This window comes from Panthera uncia, unplaced genomic scaffold (genome assembly GCF_023721935.1).
Source record: "Panthera uncia isolate 11264 unplaced genomic scaffold, Puncia_PCG_1.0 HiC_scaffold_1582, whole genome shotgun sequence".
NCBI classification, from domain to species: Eukaryota; Metazoa; Chordata; class Mammalia; order Carnivora; family Felidae; genus Panthera; species Panthera uncia.
The window spans coordinates 25,623-33,222 of record NW_026058231.1 but is presented as its reverse complement, the minus strand read 5'-3'; positions in this window follow the sequence as shown (position 1 = coordinate 33,222).

Here is a 7,600-nt window from a genome sequence, read left to right as displayed (position 1 = left end):
ATTCACAAAATGGATTTGTGATTTGCCCCTCGGCTCCTGGGAAACCTGAAAGAACAAAAGGTTACACTTCAAGCGCCCTTTCATCTCCCCTTGGAAGTTTGCCGTGACCTCAATTTTACTTGAGCAGGTCTGATAAACAACATTAAACAACAGAAATCCAAATGCACCTCTGTGCCATTCAAAGGCAGCTCTCTATCCTCCCTGGGGTCCAGGGCAACATCTCGTGCTCTTCCTCGAAATGCGGACAAAATATTTTTTTGCGCTGACTTACATTTGCACTTCGCGGGAGGAAGCATAAAGTAGCCCCATAAACAGCCACATAAACTAGTGCTTTCTGAATCACGCCCACGGCCAACTCCAGTTCCAGGCACGCAGGCAGCCATTCTAATTAAAGCAAATTGCAGCCCCTTTTCAAAAATATGGTGCAAAATTTTGAGCTGATTTTCCCTCTGAAAGTTGTGTTAACTAGTCCCAAGTAGTTAGCTATAATACTCTCTAGTTATCCACCCTTGGTTTAACAAATTCCTTGGGGACGCCACCAAAGGGATTCTGGTGTTTGGTGCCGACACCTGTGGGGCTAAGGGGACCTCTGGTTTGCTATCACCTGGAAGGTACTTATCTCTCCACTCCTCAATCTGGGAGATCCTCAGCGTGACCCTCTCCCGACTGCATAGGAAGGAGAGTAAAGTCCAGATGCAGTCGAGGGTGTCAACTTGTCCAGCCGGAACTCCACTCTGGGGAGGCGCTCACGCCCCGAACCGCTAACTCTGGGACAAGTAAAGCATATTCACTTACATGAGGAAGAAAGGTCGCCCCCGGTTTCCCAAAAGCCAGGGGCCTGGGGAATGTGACCTTCTCGGGGCTGGGACTTACCTGTCCCCTCCCGCGAGGCCCTCTCAGTGCCCCACCAGCGCTGCAGGTGGACTCCATTCTGGGCTCAACACCCCGGCGCCCCGCCAGCCGGAGCCAATTTAAGCCGGTGCGGCACGTGGGAGACGCTGGGGGCGCGCGGGAGCGCGCGCGCGCGCCAAGCTGAGCCGGAGCACCTGGTCCTTACCTCCGACGCCGAAATCTCGAACACTGCCGCAATCTTGGCGTAGAGCTCCTGGATGCTGGAGAAATTGTCCACTCGGCCCGTGGCGCTGCCGTGCGCCAGCTGCGTGTGGAAAACCAGCTTGTGTGTCGGAACCGGGGGGTCCGGGAGGCTGCCGCCGCTCGCGCCCGCCTGCTCGCCCTTCACCAGCCGGGCGGTCTCCTTGGACTTGGTTTTCATCTTTCTCCGCAGCCCCAGGGGCATCTTGCCTAGCCAAGGGTGGGAGCCCACCTGCACTGCCAACCGCCGCCTCCCCGGCCGGATGCCGCGGACTTTGAGCTCAGGCCACGGGGCTCCGCGCAGGTAAAAGTCGCCGCTGGGCCAATGGCAGAGGTGCTTCCGCCTGGCCGCGCCGGGTCAGCGGCCCCCTCCTTCCTCGCGAGGAGAGGCACCTGGGCCGCAGCGGCCACCTGCCCTCCCAACGCGGGGATCTGGAGACAGGAAAAGTTGGGCCCGTTCCCGATTCTCATCTACCGGCTTCTCTCCCCGCCTTTTAAAAAATGCCAAGATTTCCGTAAAAGCCTTGGGATGCTGAAGCTACAGAACACATCTTAGAATGCAAACACGCTGGCCTTTCTGGTAGGACCTCACACAGGATTGGGCCATTGGGGATAGGGAATTAGGTAGAAGTCAGCTTTCATCGGCCTTCTCTGAGCCTCACACCCTGCAGGGCCGAGTTGGAAGGGAAAGTTTTGAGATTGGTGCCGCATTAAATTCATAGTCAAACGCTCTCAGCCGGGCCTCGGCGCCTCTCAGTAACCCTTTTTATCCACCCCCACCCCCACCCCCTCCGGCAGTTTTCTCTCCCAAAGGTTCAGCGCTCTTCCCAAGTCATGTGCTCCACTCCCGCTTCTGGGTCTGTGCAGAGCACCCTGCCTCTTACTCTGGAGAGAAAAACTGGAGCCATTCTGTGCAGTGTGTGAGCCACCTCAATTCCCCACCCCTCTGTGTAACTTCACGCACCTCTGGTCTCCAAACTCCGAAGAAATCTCTTTTTATTTGACCCTTGCACTTCTCTCTTCTAACATCTCTTTTTTTTTTTTTTTTTTTTTTGGTCAACTCTAGTATAATTAAGGTTCAGTGTTGTTAGTTTCTGGTGTACAATATAGTGATTCAAGGATTCTTAAGATCTCTATTGTTAAGCTACCTGTTGGCTCTTGTCCTTTCCCTCCCCATCTGGTGCCACTCACTGGTGGTCAGAAGCCCAAATCTTTTACACTGTTTTCAAGTTCCACCTTTGCACTTCCCTCTAGCTACATCTTCACAACAAAGCAAAAACAATCTTGACTTCTAGGCTGCTCTTCCTCACTTCCCCCTTTGCTCTTAGACTTGTTGTGATCAGACTTTGGCCCCACACTCCACTGAAATTGCTTGTACTATGATCAGCTTCTTAATCATCAGATATGATTAACTCTTTTCAGTCTTTATCTTACTAAGACCTTTTAGAGCATCTGACAGCCTCAACCATTCCAGTCTTAAAACATGCTTCTGTTTTAACTTACCTCTATCCCTTTTTCTAACTGTTACTTTCCAGGAACTGTTTTCTTAAAGGCTATTATTTTTCCTTAGCCACCTTCTCTTACTCTGCATGCTCTCCCTAATGACCACACCTATTCCCTTGGTTTCAGTAGATGTTATTGACTTCCAAATTTATATCTGCAGCTCATACTACCGCAAGGGGAGAGTACTGCAGAAAACTCAAAGTGAGATTGTACAAACTAATCCTTTTCACTCAAAGCATCTTTTTTTTGAACTCTTGATTTCAGAAAATAGGATAATGTACTTAGTAACCCAAACCAGACATCTTTGAGTCATTACACCAACCTTTTTCTGGTTCCCTCCCTCCTCACATCAATTCAGTCCTGAAAAATCCATGTTTCCCAAATTAAGGTTAGCAGAGCAGATGTCCTAGAATAGGGAGGGTATCTATTCTTTAGGATAATTTTAATATTTTTGTTTTCATGTTCTATGACTTAAAATTAGTGTAAACATATTCCAGTTCATGTGGACTTTAAAACTTAATATAAAAATATTCCGGTTCATACTCTCTGAAAATGGAATACTACTTCAGGATCCCAGGGCTTGAATTTGCCTTTGTGTTTATGATTGCTATTGCACCAAATACTATTACTTTGTATGGTGCTGAGAAAAGAGTAGAGAAAACCTAATGTGTAAATGACGCATTCCCATCAAGCGAAAGCCAGTTAGCTTCACAATATATTGTGTGAATAAAAAGCTCACTAAAGTTTGATTAAAGTAGGAAGAGACAAAGGGGAACCCTCTTACACTGTTGGTGGGAATGCCAACTGGTGCAGCCACTCTGGAAAACAGTATGGAGTTTTCTCAAAAAGTTAAAAATAGAACTACCCTATGACCCAGCAATTGCACTACTAGGTATTTATCCAAAAATACTGATTGGAAGGGGCAGTGTTTATAGCATTGTCAACAATAGTCAAATTATGGAAAGAGCTCATATGCCCATCAACTGATGAATGGACAGAGAACATGTAGTGTGTTGGAATGTTACTCAGCTGTCAAAAAGAATGAAATCTTGACTTTGCAATGATGTGGATAGAGCTAGAGTGTTTTATGCTAAGCAAAATAAGTCAGCAAGAAAAAGACAAATACCATATGATTTCACTCATGTGGAATTTAAGAAACAAAATAGATGAACATAGGGGAAGAGGGGAAAAAAGGAAGCAAGCCTTTATAAAAAAACTCTTAACTATAGAGAACTGAGGGTTGCTGGAGGGGAGGTGGGTATTTAGAAGGGCACTTGTGATGAGCACTGACCATTATACATAAGTGATGAATCACTAAACTCTACTCCCAAAACCAATATTATACTATATGTTAACTAGAACTTAAAATTTTGAAAAAAAAATCTGATATTTATGAATGTTTTAAACATCATTTTAAAATTGTACTTATCTATTCTATAATTTTTTTTTCAACGTTTATTTATTTTTGGGACAGAGAGAGACAGAGCATGAACGGGGGAGGGGCAGAGAGAGAGGGAGACACAGAATCCGAAACAGGCTCCAGGCTCTGAGCCATCAGCCCAGAGCCTGACGCGGGGCTCGAACTCGCAGACCGTGAGATCGTGACCTGGCTGAAGTCGGACGCCCAACCGACTGCACCACCCAGGTGCCCCTATTCTATAATTTTTAAGACTTCAAACAATTCACCTACTTTGAATTAATGAGAACACAAATATATTCATAAATTATATTACTGATTTTTAGTTTTAAAAGAGAATAAAAGTAGGATGAGAATTGAGTCTTCCTAGGGTATATGGCAGGTACATTCTCAATATCTAAGAAGTGTGAGGGAACACAGGATGTGAAAATAAAAACTTCAAAGAATAAACTGTGTCAAATAAAATATCAAGCAGAGCAAAAGTATTGGCATAGGATGGGAAGGGTGGATTCTACAGCCCTTCAATTCCCTTTAATTTCCAAATCTTGTCCTTGTTTGCCTAGAAACTGAAAGTGTTCCTTGAGGTGTACATTAACTTCAACTTCCTGTACAATCTCACTTAGGGAACCAGTTGTATCAGCCATAGTCACAGAAGGAAACAGATGGTACACTCAAATTAAGAATATTTGGTTATGGTTTAACAAAGGGACTGGGCAGGTGGTAGTCAAGATATACTCCTAACACAGAGTATTGTATGTACCCCAGGGCTATTTCTATCCCAAAGTCCAAAGTGGTAAGGAATTAAAAAGTTCTGTAGGCAAAAACACCTTAAGAGGACCTGTTGACATTTGTTTGGAGGAAGCCTCTAGGCAGAGGCAATCTAGAAGAAAAAGCAGCTGGGAAAATGGATAGCCTGACCCAATATTCTTAGACCTGAGCAAAAGGAGCCCCTGCTCCAGCCCCCCTCCAGCTGCACAAAACCCTACAATGTATGGAGTCCACAGAGTCAAGGGGCAGTGGCCACCCAGAACCCATGCAGTCCCTTCTAGACCATGGCTTTAATAATACCCAGGATCCCAGATTTCCCTCCCAAGTGTCCCCAAGTCTCCTTCCGGAAACCTGTATAGGCTTTCCTAGGGTCCAGGCAGCCAGCATTGCCAGAGCACACAACCCTATCTCTGGGGATAGTCAAGGAGCAGCTCTTTGTCAAGAAAAGTTGGGGTAGGGCAAGTGGGTGTGGGAATATACAAAGCTAGGTAAGAATATAGTATATAATGGGGTAGGCTGCAGGCAGCCTTGTTTCTCCCCATGTCCCAATTCTCTAGTGTGGAACTCTGATGAACTGAGGAACTCTAAATTTGAACTTCACCTTTCAGGTCATTATGAAAATCTATTAGTTAAAATAGGAGGATAGAACATATATTATTTGACAATCTGTTTTTAAAGCAATTAGTTTTAGTTAGTTTTCAGTAATTAAAATATGGTATCTGGAGCCCCTGGGTGGCCCAGTTGGTTAAGCGTCAGACTCTTGATCTCAGGTCATGGTCTCAGGGTCCTGAGTTAAAGCCACTTAAAAGAAAAGAAAAAAAAAAAAAAAAGATATGGTATCTGGGCCTCCATTTGTACTCTGGCCTCAGACCCCACAAATGTGCCTACCCTGACCTCATTCTCCTTCCTGCGTCAAATCAACATTGAACTAAACCAGATGCCAGAAGAAAGTCTCTATTGATATGGCCCAGGCTACCGATACCACCAGGAAAAACTGAAAAAGATTAAGGTTGATCTAGAGAGGCTGGCACACCAGCCCACCTAATCCCTATTTTTCCTGAATTCCTAAAATACAATCTATTGTACTATAAGTAGTGCTTTACAAGAGAGTTTTGAATTTGCATATATGGTAAATTGTCTACCTAACCACACAGTGCCTTGATGGTAGAAACCATGTTCCACATTCCTCTTTAATATCCTCTCCAGATTCTCACATGGTATTATGTATATAATAGATATCAGTAAATATGATTGATAAAATTGATCTTTCTTAATACCTAAAATAAATGAATTCACTTCAATTAATCAAAAGTATAAAGTCTGCACTTTACATCTAGGCTTACAGTTCAACCCAGGTTATTGATCTACAGTATTTTCACTCAGTAGCATTTAGTGTTTCTAACAGCTTAAAAGTATCAACTATAAAATCAAATATGGGGGCGCCTGGGTGGCTCAGTCGGTTAAGCGTCCGACTTCAGCTCAGGTCACGATCTCGCGGTCTGTGGGTTCGAGCCCTGCGTCAGGCTCTGGGCTGATGGCTCAGAGCCTGGAGCCTGCTTCCGAATCTGTCTCCCTCTCTCTCTGCCCCTCCCCCGTTCATGCTTTGTCTCTCTCTGTCTCAAAAATAAATAAACGTTAAAAAAAATTAAAAAAAAAATCAAATATGAATGAGTCTTAAAAAATTATAATATTAAATTAATATAACCTTGTATGTCTGCCAAAAGCAATAATATCAACTGGTTTATAAGAAAACATGTAGTCATCAAGTGAATCATAATATAAATTTACTAATTTGTTTTTCCCAGCAAATATAGCCTCTAATTGCAACGTGTAATATCAGGCATTTTGAAGAAATAACTCCCCCCCACCAACCATTCTAGTTATGTATGTAAGCAAATATTTGAGAGAAAATAAACATAGGATTTGTTAAGCCATATGCAGTTTTCCCTGGAACTAAAGATAGCATGTTTTATAGTTGCATGGCAACAATGAACAGCTGAAGGTGACAAGCGGATAAGGAAATGACTCTCATTTACCTGAAATTCAAGTAAATTTTGTTAGGAGTAATTGGAAATAGAGAACTAGAAAGTGGGGAGAGGAAAAAGAAGTTAAGTGATATAGTGGGAAGAATAAAGTTAGTAATCAACTACTAACTGAGCACCTACTATGTGTCTGCTCAGTATTTTTTTTTGAAGGTAAGTCGGTCATATATATTTTTCTTTTTTTTTTTTTAAGCTTATTTATTTATTCTGAGAGAGCATGCCTGTGTGGGGGCAGGGAGAGGCAGAGAGAGAATCCCAAGCAGGCTCCGTGCTAACAGCATGGGTTTGAAACCATGAACCGTGAGATCATGACCTGGGCCAAAATCAAGAGTCAGACGCACAACCGACTGAGCCGCTCAGGCACCCAAGTCATATATTTTTCTAGCGATCGTTTGTTAGCTGTTTCTCATACGTTAACTTGGAACTCACAAACTGGCTAAATAAGTTAAAATGAATTAAAACCGGGGCACCTGGGTGGCTCAGTCGGTTGAGCAGCCGACTTCGGCTCAGGCCATGATCTCACGGTCCGTGAGTTCGAGCCCCATGTCGGGCTCTGTGCTGACAGCTCAGAGCCTGGAGCCCGTTTCAGATTCTGTGTCTCCCTCTCTCTCTGCCCCTCCCCTGTTCATGCTCTATCTCTCTCTGTCTCAAAAATAAATAAACGTTAAAAAAAAAAATTAAAAAAATAAAATAAAATAAATAAAATAAAATAAAATGAATTAAAACCTTAGGTAAACACCATATCCTGAGACCCACAGGATAAGTCTCAGAGTTCAAA